Raw genomic sequence first — 19675 nt, 5'->3', positions numbered from 1 at the left:
TATGAAATGAAGCACTGAGCTGCTTCTTAGCACATCTCAGCCCTCCAGTGATGGGATTTTGCTCTCAAGATGGAGAGGTTCCATAAAGGGGCGATTTTTCAGAACAAACACACAACAGATTAGCCACAGGGTAGGCAATTTAGGTACCTTTAAAAGTGTAGCTGTCATCCTCACCGTTGACAAATACTTATGATATACCTTCTGTGAGTACAAAGGCGATGCAGAGCAAATTCCTAAGGCACAGAGTCCGCACCATGGAAACATAATTTAAATTTCACTCTGGTTGAGGCTGTTGAAGAATGCTGGGGGTCAAGCTTTCTTCCCTGTGTTGTTGCCTCTGCTTTCTTTTTTAGAGACTAGTAGGTTAGTGGCTTTTCTTGCTGGCCTCAGCAGGGTGCATGCTACCCACATGCAGACACACACACAAACACACACACACAAACACACACACACTCTGTACCCCTCACCCCTCAATTTCTATGACTCTAATTACTGTTTGTTTCCTCCACTTCTCTACCCATTTCTTTCGTCTCTTGACCACTCAGAGTCAAGGAGGGGTTTCCTGATGAATTTCCATTGATGATGGAGTGGACTGTGTGACTCACCTAGTTACCCCATGGCTGGACCCACCTCATAGCCAGTGGGTTCATGGCCTCAGTGAACATGCCCCTCTTGTGCTGGTCTCCTCTAGAAGCCTTCGAGCCTGTGATCTGTCTGCTCGTGCCTGCCTGAAGGCTGTTTAGATGCTCAGTGCAGGGCCATTTCTCCCACTGAGGCTGGCATCTTTACTAGCTCAAGGCCATTCATTTCCAGTGTTAGGCCTGCAATCCAGGCTCCAGCTTCCCTGTCCGGGTAGGATTTGCCCTTTTTTTTCCCCCATCCCCAGGGTTCCAGGGTTGTGCCAAATGGGATAGTGGTAGTGGTTAATGCTCTCCAGACTCAAACTGCCTGGGGTTGAATCTTGGCATTAGCTCTACTTGTTGGGTGGTTTGGTTGGGACAAGTTACTCCACTTCTCTGGACTTCTGCCTTTATAAAATGGCACACCACTCAATATGCAGCACACATTAGCTCTTACCTTTATTTTCTGAAATCTGGAGAAGATAATGTCTGTTTAAAACCCGTATTTCTAGGTCAGGCACGGTGGCTCGCACCTACAATCCCAACACTTTGGGAGGCTGACGCAAGAGGACTACTTGAGGCCGGGAGTTCAAGAGTAACCTATGCAACATAGCAAGACCCCGTCTCTGCAAAAAAAATAAAACAATAAAAATAAAAATTAGCCACGCATAGTGGTGCTCGCTTGTAGTCTCAGCTACCTGAGAGGCTGAGGAAGGAGGATTGCTGGAGTCCAGAAGTTTGAGGCTGCAGTGAGCTATGATCACACTATTGCACTCCAACCTGGGTGATAAAGTGAGACCCCAACTCTAAAACAAACACAAACAAACTCATATTCTTACCTTTTCCCTTCTCTGTGCTCTTTCCTTTTAGTCTGGTCTCAGAGGTGTTTCTGCTCATATCATTTGGCCATAGGTAGCAGGTAGTTTTCCTGTACAGCATCTTATGTATCGGTCAGCTGTGGGCAGCTCACCTAACTTCTCTCCAGTAAGGAGGTCGGCGTCATTCCTGGTTTCCAGGGTATCCTTCAGACCCATGTTCTATTCAATATTTTAGGACACATTTAAACGAAAGTGTGAAGAATTCTAGATTGAGGCGTAGTATAGCAGAGGATTTTAACACAGGGGTTAGAACCCTTGAAAGAGACCAATCCATTCTAACCTTCGGATCTCAGTTCTTCCCTGTCTCCTATCCTGCTGCAGACCCCCTGGACCCTTCGCTCCAGCAGGTTACAAAACATGGGAGCCTGGTGGCCACCCCTTGCTCTTGCATAGCTCCCTTAGCAGGGCTCTTCTCCTGCCTTGCTTCACCTTGTTCACCTGGGGAAACTGCTGTACCTCTGTGGGATTAAGCTGGAGCTCGGTGTTTGTCACCCTACAACTGCTCCTATAACACTTGGCCCTCTCTTGCTTGTTTGGGATCTATATCCAGCACAGTGCCTCGTACACAGTAGGGGCACAATAAATGATGAGCGAATGATTTCTTACATAAAGATTTGGGACAGTTTACTACCAAAGGTCTTTTGCAGCTGTGTGATTTGTTGCTTTGGAAATTTCTAAGTTTTAACTGGTCTTTTGAGAAAAAACATCATACAGCATTTATCTTGTACTCTAATGCCCCTTTTTCAAAATAATGACTTCCCATTGAAATGTGCCCCTGGTTTTAAAGAATTTTGCCATTTCCTTCTCTAGTGTGTAGGACGACTCCGTTATACTTGGATCGATGTACCTGCCATTGTGGTGATCTTGATTTATTCTACTCAAATGACAGCAGAGCTGTTGGAATGTTATGAATTTCTTAGGAATTTGCATCATTCTATTCCTCTGCTCAGAAAAATCAAATGAGTGCCTTGTGCCCATTGTGTCCAGTCTAAATGCCTCTGATTAAAGAACCTTTTGTGGTCCTCCAGGAACTCTCTGCACCTGCTGCTGTCATTCCCATTCTCCTTTCTCCAGCCAGCCAGGGACGAGTTGTTCCTTTCCCCTTGACACACAGTATGGCTTCTGAGCCTTCCTTGCCACTGTCTTCCTAACTTGTTCAGCTCCCTGGCCTGTTCATCACCATGATCATCCATTAGACCGTGACCTAGCCATTTTCTGGGGCCAATTCTTCAGTTTTCATTTTTAATTTGATTCTTTGATTCACTGATTCAGTCTCTTCCTAGAAGACGTTAGTCTTTAAAACCTTTCCCCAGACTGGTTATTCCTCAAAGGCTTAACACCGAATACAATTTGTATTACATTATTCTGCATTCTTAAGTTCTGTTTTTTTTTTTAATCTCCTTGAATTGCTTGTAACTGCCTTGCTGTCATGAGCTATTGTCTTCTGCTTCTTTGGAAAGTGCCCAGGGTAGTTCTTTGCTCATATAGCTACTCAAACAGACATTTGTTGAACGTCAGTAGCATTTTCCAAGTGGGAACATAGACAACAGGGACAGTGGAATTATACGGTGATGATGAAGTTTTCCTTTTTTTTTTTTTTTTTTTTTCCGCCTAGCAAAGGTCTGATGAGAGAGGAAAGTACATCAAAGTAGCATTGGCCAGCTGAGCGTGGTGGCTCATGCCTGTAATCCCAGCACTTTGAGAGGCCGAGGCGGGCAGATCACCTGAGGTCAGGAGTTTGAGACCAGCCTGGCTAACATGGCAAAACCCCCGTCTGTACAAAAAATATAAAAATTAGCTGGGCTTGGTGGCGCATGCCTGTAATCCCAGCTACTCGGGAGGCTGATGCAGGAGAATGGTGTGAACCCGGGAGGTGGAGCTTGCAGTGAGCTGAGATCACGCCACTGCATTCCAGCCTGGGTGACAGAGCAAGACTCCGTCTCAAAAAAAAAAAAAAAAAAGAATTAAAGAATTAAAATGGAGAGTAGGTACCTCTAAACAACCACGCCACCTGGACCACCCTGAATAGAGGAGAATGAGTTATGAAGGAAGGGCGCTACTGCCTCACCAAGGATGAGTTTAAATCCAAGTGCAGTCTTGGTGTGCATTCAGTGCAAATGACTAGTAGGGGTAAAGCTAGATAGATCCTAGATATGAGTCCCAGTGCCACTCTTTTTAGATCCATGACCCTCTGGTAAGTTCCTTCACCTTCCTCAGCCTTGGCTCTCTTATTTGTAAAACAGGGCCTGACGCCAGCAACCTCACAGGTCTAGGCAGCTTCGTGGCGTGGTGGGATCGTGTTTTCAGGGTCTTGGAGGTCTGGATTTTAATCCTGGCTCTGCTGCAGATGAGCGGGGTGGCTTCTGAGAATCACTTACTTCCTGTGCGTCTCATTTTGCTCAGTGGTATAAAAGTGGTAATGACTGTGATTGGCTGAATTGCGCCCCTCCATGTCCGAAGTTGTGTTGAAGCCTTAACCCCTGATACCCAGGAATGTGACTGGGGATGGGGTCTTTACAGAGGTGATTAAAGTAAAATGAGGTCATTATGGTAGGCCCTAGTCCTATCCGACTGGTGTCACTATAAGAAGAAGAGATTAGGACACAGATACAGAGGACAGACCCCATGAAGACACTGGCAGAAGATGGCCAGCTGCAGGCCAAGGAGAGGCCTCAGAAGAAACTAACTCTGGGCTGGGGGTGATGGCTCGCGCCTGTAATCCCAGCACTTTGGGAGGCCAAGGCGGGCGGATCACGAGGTCAGGAGTTCGAGACCAGCCTGACCAACATCGTGAAATCCCGACTTTACTAAAAATACAAACATTAGCTTGGTGTGGTAGCACATGCCTGCAATCCCACCTACTCAGGAGGCTGCGGCAGGAGAATCACTTGAACCCGGGAGGCAGAGGCTGCAGTGAGCTGAGATCACACCACTGTACTCCAGCCTGGGCGACAGAGCGAGACTCTGTCTCCTACACACAAAAAAGAAGAAACAAACCCTGCCAACACTTTGATATCAGACTTCCAACCTCCAGAACTCTAAGAAAATGAATTCCTGTTGTTTCAGCACCATAGTCTGGTATTCTGTTAGGGCCGCCCTAGCAACATAGTATGAGGACAATCACCTGAAGGGATGAAATGCCTCAGGCAGGCATGTAATGTCTGTGTTATGGCGAGGGGCACTCTGGAGGGCTTCTGGCTGGGCTGGGTATGAGGGTCTCTGTCTACGCATTGGCCACCACAACCCCCTTCCAGAGCATCTTTTCCCCATAGACAGCCTCAGTGCCCAGTGCACTGTCATATCCCTTAGATTTTTCTTTTCTCTTTCCCTCCCTCCCTCCCTCCAATAGCAGCTCCATATCAGCAACTCGTAACTTCTATTCAGTCCATGGAGGCTGGACTCACGACAGTGCCAAGCTTGGTTGAAAACACTCTTTTCTCCTCTGGGATAGGTGCTTTCTTAGTCCTGAGCCTGACATTCTACACAGTGGCCAAGGGAATTTTCCCTAAGGGTCCTTCTGGGTGATATTTGGGCCTGGATCCTTCTCAGCAGCTTGGACATCGTCAGCCTGGTCAAGTGTCATCCCCTCTAAGGCCCTGGCTCATTCCATCCTATGTGTGTGCACAGATGTCCGTATGCTGGGTCTCTGCTTGGCAATTCTGCAGACACTTCCAGAGCTAAGCACACTCTGGTTCCCTAGTTTCTCTCTGGCTTTCTCAGATGTGCTTGATATTGTTGATTTTTATGGGGGTTCTCGCCCCCAGGGCCCTCACAGTGCTACTAAAATCATAACAGTGACATCAGCCACTTGGGTGTGTGGGTCGACTGTGGGAGGCAGCTCCATCTGGAAACTAAAAAGAGACACAAAATCCTCTTCTTTTGCTTCCCCCGGACTTATCTGTATCTTTGCAGGTAGACAGGGCCAAGTGGAGAATTTACAAATTGACACTTTTCTAAAGCAGCTTGATATTTTAGAAAGTTCCCTTGATTCCAAAGAACTGAGACCAGGGAGTAAGATTGGCTGCAAAGCCAGAGCAGTTGGAGAAAGGAGGGAGCATGGTGCGTGTGTGCTTGGACAGTCTTGGTTGCTTTGCATCAGAAATATAGCCACAAACCCCATCTATAGGATTTTAGGAACCTAATAACCACTTCCAGCTGTTAACACCTTGAGACTTTCTAAGTTACAGTCAAAGAGGATCCCTGGCAAGCTAACGTTGATTTTATAAATTTTGTTATAGGGAGGTTGAATGTTTTTCCCATTCACCTGGATACTCCCTGTATTTTACTAACGGACTCACAGTAAAATGATGGGCCTGCTTGTGCCAGGGGGCAGGTGTGGCCCCGGGAGCTCTCCCTTTCTCACCTGACAGATGCATCTAGTGTCAGGGCAGTGAGGGAGGGAAGCCAGCATGTTTTCCCCATTCCCTCCCACATCTTTAGTAGCCATGATACTATTCAGCTAGAATTGGTCTCGCGTGCCAGTTCTGGATCTACTGAAGATGATAGAATTCTTACCGGATGATGGGGTGATGGTTGCTTTTTCAGGCTGCTTTCTGGTGACATTCTGGAAGACACACCTTAACACATATATGTTAGTTTTCTGTTGCTACTATATCAAATCACCATACACTTAGTGGCTTAAAATAATACAAATTTACTTTTTTATAGTTCTGGAGGTCGGAAGTCCAAAATCAGTCTCACTGGACTAAAGTCAGGGTGTCCATAGGGCTGTTTCATTCTGCAGTGGTTTCAGGATCTGAGATGTCATGGATTAGGGAGAATTTGAGATTGCACCTGCCTGAGGGCAGAAAAGGGCCAATTCACAGGGATTTATGTGTCTCTGTCTTTTGACGAAAAGAACTTCTAAGAAGGTAGGTTAGCTATGAAAATGATCTGAGGCCCAGGTATCTTCTGTCTGGATTTGCTGAATCATTTCCTTTCTTTAAAGCGATTCAGTTGATTTTTACTAGAACCTCTTCCATCCCCTTCCAGAAGGAGAATCTGAAATTACATCAAGTTACTTGTTTAATAATTTTATTAGTTGTCCTGTGACCAAGACTGACTTACCCCAGGTCACACATTGAGTTACGGGCCGAGTTGGGACTTGAACCTGTGGCTTCTTTCCTAGCCTTGAAGCTCACCCCTTATACCAGGATACTCTTGCTGCTTTCTAGGAGCTCCCCCTTCCTGTTTCCTCCTCTGCAGTGCAGATGGTGCCATGAGAGGGAGCTTTCCCTCTGTTCTCAGGCCCTGACGAGGTCCCTCTTGGCCATTGGAGGCGGTACCCTGGAGGCTTGTGTGGGGGTGTGGGCTGAGCCGTGTGATCCATGTTTGCTATAATGGGAAGCAGCTCCCAGAAGAGAAAGACATGCATTTGTATGCAGCCAGTCTGATGGGGTTGAAATAAACTCAGCACTGATCAAACGACACACAGCCAGCACATTGCAGAGAAGACAAACCAACATGGAATGCTGATTTTTCTCACTGTCATCTTTAGAAACCTTCTTTCTTGTCGCCCACCTGGGCGGTTAACTGTTAGGAGCCAGCCCTGTGTTCAAATCCATTTATTGATGGATGTGTTTTCCATTTATCATCTGTGGGACTCTTGGGTGATGTCTCTTTTCCGAGTTCCAATTCTTTCATCTATAAACTGGGCGTGTTAATGGTAACTCATAGATTTTTAGAGTTAAAATAATGCAAGTGCCTTACACAATGCCTGCACGTATTAAACATTCAGTAGTAGGTAGGTGCTATTATCATCATCGAAAACATTATCATGTTTATTGCTTTATTGACTTGGATGAACACGGTAGTGTATATAATAAAGTAGCCAGTCTGGAATCTGGCCTATGGTTATCTGTAATAAATGAAAGCTGTGGAAATAGCGTGGGATAACTCAAAGACCTGAATAATTCAGCAGATACAATGGAGTTGGAAGATTCTAGGGACTTAAATTCTTCTCCCAGCTCTGTCTCAAAATAACTGCATTGCCTTGGACAAGTCGCTTTGCTTTCCATAACTTCACTTTCCTCATCAGTCAAATGGGGCTAAGCATTGTGTGGTATTGGAAAAGAATAACTGAAGTGCTTAGTTCCATGCTGGAATGAAGTAGAGACGTGAGCAGTGCTGTCTGATCTGAGTTACTGGTGGGATCAACATCGCTCTTCCTGGAGAGAGCCAGGTCATCACAAGAACCATAAATTGTGCGTATCCTTTAACTCCATGATAGACCCTTCAACTCAATGCTTTTATTTTCAGGGAAATACTGTCTCCAAATATAGACTCTAAAAGAAAAGATGGAAGGGGGTGGAATAGACTCTGCAAGAATCTGTTCATGACAGCGCTGTTGAAAACAGCTCAGAATTGAGGCTTCAGCAGTGCCCAGTGTTGCCAGGTGTGTGTTGTGTTGTGTTGTATTGTGTGTGTTTCCACCACAGAGCCCTTTGTGGCTGTGGGACCTGTCAGACGCATGAGAAGTGTAGCTTTCTAATTTATGGGGTGCACCATGGTGGCAAGTGTTGGTGATGGCCACACCCTACTGTTTTGATGGAAGGACAGTGACTTGGCCAAGGTTTTACAGCCGTGAAGTGTCTCAGTGAGGATTTGAACTCAGGTTTCTTGTGCCTTGGGTCCTCCTTAGTGTAGGTCCTCTGCCCTGGCAACAGGCAGAGCACTGCTTTAGAGCCTCTGCGTGTCTGGCTGTGGCCTCAGGGGTCTAGCAGCAGTGCTAGAGCAGACCCAGCTTGTCAGATCCGGGGCTGCTTAGAGGCCACCTAAGTGATTCCTTTGGCAGCAAGCAACATTCGGCCAAGGACATAGCTGGCAGGGGCCCTGACAAGGGGTGTGTGAGTGCATAAAGGTTGGTGTATCAGGAGTAAGTGAGAAGGAGGAGGCCGGCTGGAATTTTACCCTTCAGTGCTTTTCTGTGTGTAGACAGAGATTGGGCAGAGGTAGGTAGGGACCATGTGTAGGTGGATTATCATCTTTTCCAGGCTTCACTGATGAGTGTCGTGCCTTGCAACAGTAGTGCTCAGGGAATCAGGCTCAGTTGCAAGAGGCTCCCGGCAGATGAGGGTACTGCCCAGAAGGATCATGGAGAGCTCAATGATGGAATGTTCACAAAGCTTCTGGCCCTAAGAGAGCACTCAGTGAGCATGGGTTGCCTGTCCCGTTCCTGGAGTTGGGGCAGGGTGGGACATTTGAACGAGGTCTTTGTAGCCATACAGCAATCATCAGGCCAGGATTCTGGGGAGAAATCCCCAATTTCCAGTAAGTTCCCCTGTCTGCACACCCGTGCTTGTACTGGGTCACAGCCCTGCAGATACATGTATGCATCTTCAAGAACATTAGAGTGGAATTTGGAGGCATAAAATAGCCTTCCATATTCCTTTGTTTTATACAGTATACATCATGACTTTGTTTTATACAGTAATTACAGTCTATAATAAAAGAAATGAGTCAATAAAATGGAGAATTAGACATGTGGTCATTCCTAAGATTGAAGATCTAGAAATTTGACAGTTCAGCACTTTAGTATCCCTCTCCTAAGACGCTTTAGTGGAAGCTCCATATTGAGGATAAAACTTAAACTCAGGCTGGTGCACAGATCCTCCCATGACTTGGCCTGAGCCTGCCTCCTCTAATTCATTGTTCTGATGTTCTTCCTTAACATTCTGGAAGACACACCTTAACACGTATATGTTAGTTTTCTGTTGCTACTGTATCAAATCACCGTAAACTTAGTGGCTTAAAATAATACAGATTTACTCTTTCATCGTTCTGGAGGTCAGAAGTCCAAAATCAGTCTCACTGGACTAAAGTCAGGGTGTTCACAGGGCTGTTTTCTTCTGGAAGCTCTGAGGGAGAATCCCATCCCCTTGCCCTTTTCAGCTTCTAGCAGCCACCTGCATCCCTTGGCTTGTGGTCCCATCCTCCATCCACAAAATGAATCACACCACTTTCTGCCTCCATTATCACACCAACATTCCCTCTGACGACGACTCTTCCTGCATCTCTCTTATAAGGACCTTTGTAATTATATCAGGCCCAGCAGGATAATCTGGGATCATCTTCCACCTCTAGGTCTTTAATCATGCCTACAAAGTCCTTTTTTGTTATGTAACGTGATACTCACAAATTTCAGGAATTATCAGGTGGTAATCTTTGGGGGGCATTATTTAGTCTATCATGATGTATCTCTCTAGTCTTTTTTTATTTTATTTTTTATTTTTTTTTCACTTTAAGCTCTGGGATACATGTCCTAAACATGCAGGTTTTTTGCATAGGTATACATGTGCCACAGTGGTTTGCTGTACCTGTCAGCCTGTCATCTGGGTTTTAAGCCCCACATGCATTAGGTATTTGTCTTAATGCTCTCCCTCCCCTTTTCCTCCACCCCACCGATAGGCCCTGGTGTGTGATGTTCCCCTCCTTGTGTCCATGTGTTCTCGTTGTTCAACTCCCATTTATGAGTGAGAACATGCGATGTTTGGTTTTCTTTTCCTGTGTTAGTTTGTTGAGGATGATGGTTTTCAGCTTCATCAATGTCCCTGCAAAGGACATGCACTCATGCACTCTAGTCTTTGTACCTGGTGTTTGCACTTCCTGGAACACCTTTTCCTGCCTTCTTTGCCGGGGTAACTCCTAGTCACCCTTTAGAACCCCGTCTCAGGGTCTTCTGCTCTACAAGAAGACAACTCTGTACCTAATCTTTCTCCTGCTCCATTGTTCTGGCAATCTGCCCCTCTTCCTTGCTTATCTAATATCTTGAGCCTACACATCTAGTAACATTCACCTCACACTGTATTGTAGTTATAGGTTTATTTTTCTTGCCTCTGTAGTCCTTGGGGACAGGAGCTGCTGTAATTTGATGGATGCCCAGGATAACAGGGACCACAGCAGGAACCTTATCTCACACCATAGAGGCATCCCAAGGAGAAGCCGTTTGTCCTGATTTCCACGTAGCCTTCCTTGTTGGCCTGGAATTACATTTCCTCCTAGAAACTGCAGTCCATTGGGCTTCAGCTTGTCAAGGTCCCATGTTTTCCTGTCCCTTCGGCTGTCTAATTCCCTCTTTGTTGGTCTGCTGTAGATTAGCCTAAGTAAAAGTGAATAGACAATTTCCTATTAACATTTATATTGCTTTTCTTTTCTATTTCTTGGCAAGGCCCTGAAAACTAGGATGGCTGTGGAAAAATGTTGTTTTATCTAAATAATGTCCCTATTGGGGGCTAGATTCTGGCTTTTGGCTGGGCCTTGGAGAATGGTAGGTGTGGTGGACACATGAGCCCCAGGAAAAAATTAAGGCACAGAGGTCAGTCCAGAAGCTGCAGATTACATTCAGCAAATGCATATTGAATGCCTACTATGTGTCTGCACCCATGCAAGGTCTTAGTGCATATAATTCATATCTAGCATTTATTAAGCGGTTATTATGTTCCCAGCACATAATATGTGCCAAGCATTGTTCCTAGTGCTTTACCTTGACTTTTTGGAACAACTCTGTGAAATGCAGCCACAGTTATTGGAGGAGATGGCAGTGGAGCCGGCTCTTGCAGATGAGAAGGATTGGGACAGGTTTTTATGACAGAGGAGAGGAACACTCACACTAATGAACTAGCAAAATCGCAAGACACAAGTAGATTCAGACACCCACGAGCACAAGAGGCTGACACTCAAATATCCCCTAAGAATCTGATTACTTCATTGTGCCCTCCCCTTTTGAGCTGTCACCATGGATTCCACTTGCAGCAAGGACTGCCATGTTGCTTCCCTATATCCATTGTCTCTTCTCTGCTTAGGAACAGACTTCTGCTTACATTCAGGAGAGCAAAGCAGCCAGCTAAATGACTGTCTCCCTGCCCCTGTGGCAGTTGGGCATGACCATGGAACTTCAGGGAATCCACTTACAATCACTTTTGCTGTTGAGATGTGTCCCCGTTTTTGGCCTTCTCTTCCACTACTTTTGGCTGCCAGCCTGCAACAAGGATGTTGATGCTCTAGCATGATATTGGACACTGAGGGGCCTCAACCTAGAGCTGAGGATGGTAAAGCAGAATGATGGGTTCCAGGGAAGTCAATGGCACTGTTAAATCACGTTCCACCCTACACTACCAACCTCCTGACTTTCTGGATGTGAGAGAGACATAAAAGTCCCTTTGGTTTAAGCCACTGTTATCAGGAATTTATTGTCACCCACTGCCGAGACTAATTGCAGTGGATGCACTGTTCTGTTTCCAACAACCTCCTTTTCATCTGCAGAAGTCCACATTCCACCTTTGCTTTATGAAAACTTTTGCCTCCAATTCCCATTTTCCTTTCCATCTGTTGCCATTCTTCTGAAAACACCATCATGGACCCATCCAATCATGTATCCTGACAGCAATGTAAAGGCATCATTTCCAAGCATCTTCAAGTACTCTCCCTGTAGCACCTGCGTTCCCCTCCAGGCCGTCACCACTCCGAGTGTGATCCAGGTACAAAAAGCATCAGCATCACCTGGGAGCTGCTCAAGAAGACACAACTGCAGGCCCATCCCAAGATTATGAATCAGAGCCCGCAGTTTAACAAGATCCCAGGAAATCCATGTTCCTCTTACAGGGTGAGAAACACTGCTGTCAACGTCTTTGTCCTCACTGCCAGCTGCTCACCTCAGACCACGGATGTGGAAATCCACTACTCGGGCTACACCCTCCTGTCCCTCCAGGTCTCTCATGCCTTGTCAACCTTTCCTACAAGCTTAAAAGGTACCTAAACTACTGCAGATTGCTACCCACTCTTCCCAGAACAAAATAATTACTTTCACACTTCCCTGCTTTTGTTTCTGTTTTTCCCTCTACTCGGGATGTCCTTCAAGACCTCTGCCTACTTATGGGTTTCCTACTCACTCTTCAAGGCCAGCTCAGACACCGCCTCCAGGCCACCAGCATTTGGGGGAGAGGGACTGTGCCTCTCCATCAATAAGAGAGCACCACAGTGGGCTCTGAACAGCTTCTTCACCTATAAAATTCAGAGATGAAGTCCACCGGGACTCTTGGATCAGAATCAGTCCTCTATTTCCTTGAACAGAGCATAGTTCTGGCACCCCCGCCAGCCCTCATGTCATCCCATTTTGCATTTTATTTAGTCATTTACACACATACCACTTTGGATTGTGAGGCAGCATTCAGCCTTCCACATAGTGCCTGGTACACAATTAATTCTCTGGACATTGTAGTTAAACTTCAGTGAGTGGTGACACTTGAGTGGTCAAGTTGATGGTAGATAGTACTGGGTGTTTTTCCTAGAGCATCGATTCTCAAACTCCAGCATGCATCAGAATGACCTAGAAGGCTTGTTGGAACCCCTTCTTCTCCCCCAGTGTCTGAGTTAGCAGGTCTTGGGAGGCCTCAGAATGTGCATTTCTAACTACTGTGTAGGTGATGCTGCTGTTCCCAGGACAACCCTTTGAGGACCTTAAGGAATACGTAGATTTGTTGCCTTTCCTGGAGGCAACAAATCTCATGCTCCTGGAGAGAAGGAAACAAATCTATGTACTCGTTAAGGACAGTGGTTACATTAGAACCTGCAGGGTAAGTCAGTGGTTGCATCAGAACCTGCAATGTAAATCAATCTTGAAAATAGACATGGGAATTAAATACAGAGAAATTAGATCAATGGATGAACCAATAGAGAAGTGACTGGGATCAAGAGTGCTTTGGAGTCTTGTTTTTCAATTTTTTTCCAAACAAATTCACCTAACCTTAGATGCTGCTGAGTGTAAGACATGGCATTGTTTTACGTAAAGCCAAGAAATCTTTTAATTAAATCGTGGCACAATTTTTTTTTATCCCTTTGAATCTTTCTTTTATGCTTATTGAAAGAACTATTTTAGACTTGGGTTTTTGTCATATTTTATTGCTATGCCTACACATAAAGAAAAGTATAGGCAAATATATTGGTTCAGATATTGCAAAAGCTTCTTTGCTTGGAATCTCACTCTTCAGAATCTGTTTTTCAACTCAGTGTCATCTCCTGCATCTGTCTACATCGTGCCGTCCTCTGCATCATCATGAGCATGCAGCATTTCTTATGAAAATCCTGTGAAGACGACACTTAACCCACTTTGCAGCTCTGTGGAGCTGGCCTCCTCCTGGCTGTGCTTCTAGGAATGTTGCTAAACACATCTGGTTCTCCATTTCTTCCTGCCTCTTCCCACAACCATTTGGTTCATAGCGGTTAAAAGAATGACTCCCTTCATTGTCTCCAGGATTTTCACTGAAGCCTGTGACACCCATTCTGCGAAGAGGTGAAGGCACTAGTGGAAACAGCTGTGTTACCCCTGCTGTGTGGTCTCCAGTGATTGCTCAAACTTTCTCAACTTCAGGGATGTTAGAATGTGAAAAATAGTTTTTCTTAGAAACAATAAAGCTTGTAAAATGCTCGCTACTTGCCGAGCAGATGTTTTCACCATCATGGGTTTTCATATAACCAGTCTCAGTTCATATTTACATCGGTTGTTCAAGGTCAGCTTTGGGAGGTCAGCCTACAGAGGAGGACCCCGAGTCTCTGCCAAACTTGCAGGCAGGCATTCGTTCACTCTTGAAAGATTTATGGAGTTCATGCTATGTGCCAGTCACCAGGGGATAATCAGTGAAGAAATAGGTATATAAGATTGAGTCATTTAAGTGTTATGGGGAAGAAAGTAAGTCAGGGGAGCAGGGTGTTAGGGAAAGCTTTTTGAACAGACACTAGAGTGAAGTCAGGGTGCACAGCACACAAATATCCAGTGGACATTGCAAGTGTGAAGTTCCCGTGGCAGGAGTGTGCTTGTCTTGTTGGAAGATCAGCAAGGATGCCAGCTGGGCTGGATGAGTGGAAGTTCAGTAAAGGTTCAGTAAATGGCCCTACCTGGGATGTAGCTGAGCTGAAATGTCCATCCAGATCTTTGAGTTCTAAGCTAAGGGTTTGTTGGCTGGGTGCAGTGGCTCACGTTTATAATCCCTTTGGGAGGCTAAGGCGGGCAGATCGCTTGAGGCTAGGAGCTCAAGACTAGCCTGGCCAACATGGTGAAATCCCATCTCTACAAAAAGCAAAAAGAATACAAAAATTAGCCAAGCATGGTGGTGTGCTCCTGTACTCTCAGCTACTCAGGGGGCTGAGGCAAGAGAATCGCTTGAACCTTGCAGATAGAGGTTGCAGTGAGCAGAGATCACACCACTGCACTCCAGCCTGGGTGACTGAGTGAGGCTAAGGCGGGCAGATCGCTTGAGGCTAGGAGTTCAAGACCAGCCTGGCCAACATGGCAAAATCCCATCTCTACAAAAAAATACAAAAATTAGCCGAGCGTGGTGGCGTGCTCCTGTACTCTCAGCTACTCGGCAGCCTGAGGCAAGAGAATCACTTGAACCTCGGAGAGAGAGGTTGCAGTGAGCAGAGATCGCACCATTGCACTCCAGCCTGGGTGACAGAGTGAGTGAGACTCCATCTTAAAAAATAAAAAATAAGTAAGGGTTTGTCCACATGCAATAAAGTATGAGAAGCCACTGCAGATTACATCCTTCTCTGTTTACTGCGGTGAGTTGAATCTTTTAAGAAACAAATGTCTTGATTAATCCAGCCCCAGTAGCAAGGCATGGCAGAAAGATATGCTTATTGCTGTCATCTTTGTGCTGCCTAAGAAACACCCACAGTGTCTCATTCCTGAGCAGCGGTTTAACTCACCCAGGCAAGGATGACCACACATGTAGGGTGAAAAGGATGTGACAGAGAAATACAAACATTTCATTCCCAGTGTGTGTTCTCAAAATAGAATGTGGGACTTTCAACTCTTTCTTCTTTGAAGAATATTGTTGAGAGAAAGACTCTGCAGCGCGCTGTAGAAGAAGGAACAGAGATCTGAGTTTTGATCCCAGCTCTGCCAGTAATTAGCTGTGGGACTATAACCATTAGAGTTCAGTTACAGACAAGAGGATGCATGAGCTTCAACAGAAAGAGATGTATTTCCTTTTTTTTTTTTTTTTTTTGAGACAGAGTCTAGCTTTGTCGCCAGGCTGGAGTGCAGTGTTGGTCAGGATGGTCTCAATCTCCTGACCTCGTGATCCGCCCGCCTTGGGCTCCCAAAGTGCTGGGATTGTAGGCATGAGCCACTACGCCCGGCCAATGTATTGCCATTCTTAAGTGCCTTGAAGAATCTTAAGAGGCTAGAGACAAAGGCGAGAACCATATTGAACCAGACCACCAAGGAAACTGTGGTTAAGAAGCCATGGGGCGGCTGCTCCCTTACGGACCCTGCTGTATCTGCTGAGATCTGTATAAGCAGGATGAGAACCATACTTTTTGATACTTGAGAAGTTTGGGACTGGACTCAGAGCTCTAACAACAGCTGCCTCAAAAAGAAAATAACATCCCTTGTTCATGCTTGCCAGAAAACGGCAGCAGAAGCAGGCCCAAGGGCATCCTCTACCTCCTGGCATTCATTTTTGCCTCTGTCATCTCATGCAGGTGTGTCTGCTTGGTGGAAACTGGGTTTCACAACAGAGTCCAAGATGTAAAGGAGTTTGGAAAATGTCTAATGGGGCTTTTGATATATGTAAGGGAAATATTTAAGGCAATCCTATTGTAAATGAGAGAGGATAAAGGGATACAATGGGAGTTAAATGTGCTGCAGTTCACTCGAACTGGTAAAATGTCAGCCCCAGTAGACTTTGATAAATTATGCATATGTAATGTAATACCTAGAGCAACCGTTCAAAAAGCTATACAAAGAGATGCATTAAAAACCACCATAGGTAAATTACAATGGAATTCTAAAAAATGTTCAAGCAACTCACAGGAAGCAGGAAAAACCACAATGAGATGCCATTTCAAACCCACCAGCATGGCTAAAATTAAAATAAAACAAAACTAACAACATCAGATGTTGGTAAGAATGTGTTGCAGCTGTATCTCTCACACATTACTGGTGGGAATATAAATGGTTCATCCCCTTTAAAGAAAGGTCTGGTGATTTCCTATAAAACTGAATAGATAGGCCTGTAATCCTAGCACTTTGGGAGGCCAAGGCGGGCGGATTGATTGAGGTCAGGAGCTCGAGACCAGCCAGGCCCACGTAGTGAAACCTTCTCTACTAAAAATACAAAAAATTAGCTGGGCGCTGGTAGCAAGTGCCTGTAGTCCCAGCTACTCAGGAGGCTGAGGCAGGAGAATCACTTGAAACCAGGAGGCAGAGGTTGCATTGAGCCGAGATTGCGCCACTGCACTCCAGCCTGGGCAACAGAGTGAGACTCTGTCTCAAAAAAAAAAAAGAAAGAAAGAAAGAAAGAAAGAAAAATACTGAATAGATATCTACCCTCTGACCCTTCAGTTGCAGTTGTAGTTATCGCTGGACTATGAAACTGTTATTGCAAAAACAGCCCAGGTATTCATCACTGAGAGAATAGATAAATAATTTGTGTTCCGTTAATATTATGGTATGCCACTCACCAAGCAGTAAGTAAAAACAGATTAGCAATACATGAAACAACTTGAATGAATTGCAGAAACTTGATGTTATGAGAGAAAGCTTACCCAAAGAGTATATACTTCAGGATTCCTAATAGATCGAGTTTGGGGACAGGAAGAACCAATCTATAACAAAGCTTAATCAAGAAGGGATTGCCTATGGTGGGAGGATGCAGATACTGTCAGAGAAGGAGCTTGAGGGAACTTCCTCATCACTCCAGAACGTTCTGCATCTTGAAAAGTGTTTGGGTTACGTAGGAGTATGCATTGTCAAAATTTTCCCAGTGGTTTGTGCATTTCATTGTATGTAACTTTTACCTTGAAGGCGGGGAAAAAACCCATAAACATTATTGAATCCTGGTTAATGATATATATATATTAAAATGCCTAGGAAGTAATGTGCTGCTGACTGTCTTACTGTTTTGAAATGCATTAAAAAACCAAAGATGTGTTGATAGATGGATAAAAGAATAAATATGATAAAAGCAAATATGGTAAGAGGGTCATGGTACATCGCCGGTACAGCTATATGTATGTTCATTGTAGAATTCTTTCAACTTTACTGTGTATTTGGAATTTTTCATAATAAAATATTAGGGAAAAATCTGAAAATAAAATCGGAGGATGTGTGGTACCTTCCTTCATCTGCATCAGGTGGCAGTTGTTAAGAAAATCACGGCTGGGTATCCCGGCACTTTGGGAGGCCAAGGTGGATGGATCACTTGAGGTCAGGAATTTGAGACCAGCCTGGTCAACATGGTGAAACCCTGTCTCTACTAAAAATAGAAAAATTAGCAGGGTATGGTGGCGTGCGCCTGTAATCCTAGCTTCTTGGGAGGCTGAGGCACAAGAATCACTTGAACCCAGGAGGCAGAGGTTGTAGTGAGCTGAGGTCTTGCTGCTGCACTCCAGCCTGGGAGACAGAGTGAGACTCATCTCAAAAAAAAAAAAAAAGAAAGAAAAAATTACTGCAGCTATCTGATCATTGCTTTATGGGACAAGGGTGATTTTTGCTGAATTGAATAGAGAGTATACAAAATTAAAATCTTAGGAGACTGAAATAACTGGGATTGGGGATGTAGCCTGGATATAGTATTCACTAAAGATGCTCACTAAGCGCTTAATTAATTTATTTCTTTTACTTTGTAAAGATAAGCCCAAAGGTTCATTCTCTAATCTCATCCTTGCTCATGCCCCCAAAGTCAATGCTGGCATGCAAACACGACCACTAGTCATCTCTTAGATAAGGTTCAATGCAAACATTTATAGTTGGAAGAGACTAGGGGGCTGCCTGATCCTATTTTTTTCATTCTCCCTCCCTTCCCCCTTCTGTCTCTCCCCACCTTCTCTCTCCATGTATATGTATGTGTGTGTGAATTTACCTAAATCAATTTGGTCATGGACAACTCTTAGCTGAATTTGTAGGTAATAGTAGTGGCCAAAAAGTTGAAGATGGTGGAACCTCAAACTAGAACTTTACTAACATATTGTGATGAAAAAAAAATATTCCACCAGATTCTGCCACACAAAGAGACATTTATTGATGAAACATTCATTAGTAGGCGCACAATGATTCAACCAACAGTAAAGATATGTCTCTGCCCTCTGTCCTTTCAGATGCTCTGACCACTCTCTTACAGAAAGGTTCACTAGAGGCAGGTGTGACACTGTGACAGAGACCATTGCTGTCACCCTCATAGTTGGCATTAGGCAAACAGAATTTCTCCTAAGCAGCAGCTGGAAACAGAATAGCTATGGATCACCCCTTAGACAGCATCACTAAGAATGTTGATGTCAGCCTCTCTAGATTTTTCTTCTGTGTTATGAAAAGGTGGGGAGTATCTCTAATATTACTGTAGCCAGTCCACGTTGTTGGTAGCACTTTATCTTACCAATGAGAGCTCTTTCCTAACATCTAACATGTCATTTGACAAGCTGCTGATGTCACCAGGAAAAACTGATTCCGGAATTCACTAGATCAAGACAGTGGTAACAGAGGGAGCCACCTCAGGACTGTATTGGGCCTCAAATACTGTGAGCAGATACTGCTCTTTCCTCCAGGGTGGGTCCCTGAGGAAAATGGTCACTGGCTACACCTGGGCTGCACTGCAACCTAAGACTTATCATATAAAGTCTACCATGAGACACAGGCACACCCTACAGCGTGCTTCTGGGTTGAGGTTTTCTTTTCTTTTTTCTCTCTCTTTTTTTTTTTCTTTTTTTAATAGAGACAGAGTCTCGCCCTGTTGCCCAGGCTGGAGTGCAATGGTGTAATCTCGGCTCACTGCAACTTCTGCCTCCGGGGTTCAAGTGATTCTCCTGTCTCAGCCTCCTGAGCAGCTGGGACCACAGGTGTGCGCCACCATGCCCAGGCAACCTTCTGTATCTTTAGTAGAGACGGGGTTTCACCATGTTGGCCAGGCTGGTCTCCAACTCCTGACCTCGTGATCCGCCCGCCTCGGCCTCCCGAATGCTGGGATCACAGGCGTGAGCCACTGTGCCCAGCCATGGGTTGAGGCTTTCATAGTAGAATGACTCGTTTGTTTGTTTTAATTTGGTAAATTGTATATAACACAATGAGAGCTCTTTCCTAACATCTCCCTTCCTTCCCTCCCTCACTCCCTCCCTCTTTTTAATTTTTTTTTTTTCATTTCAGTTGCTTTAAGGTTACAGATGGTTTTTGGCTATAAAAATGAA

The 19675-nt window shown here is 45.0% G+C and overlaps 1 protein-coding gene and 1 non-coding gene across 8 annotated transcripts in view; both read left to right on the top strand.

The window, feature by feature from the left end:
- LARGE1 (LARGE xylosyl- and glucuronyltransferase 1) overlaps positions 1–19675 on the top strand; it is a 759370-nt gene that overhangs the window by 210093 nt on the left and 529602 nt on the right. The window lies entirely within an intron of this gene.
- Positions 8169–8303, top strand: LOC115932014 (small nucleolar RNA SNORA76). Its single transcript, XR_004068402.2, has one exon. It is a non-coding gene; the product is annotated as a small nucleolar RNA SNORA76 (small nucleolar RNA).

This window comes from Gorilla gorilla, chromosome 23, assembly GCF_029281585.2.
Source record: "Gorilla gorilla gorilla isolate KB3781 chromosome 23, NHGRI_mGorGor1-v2.1_pri, whole genome shotgun sequence".
Classification (NCBI taxonomy): Eukaryota; Metazoa; Chordata; class Mammalia; order Primates; family Hominidae; genus Gorilla; species Gorilla gorilla.
The sequence above is the reverse complement of the archived record's forward strand: the minus strand, read 5'-3'. Positions and strand labels throughout refer to the sequence as shown.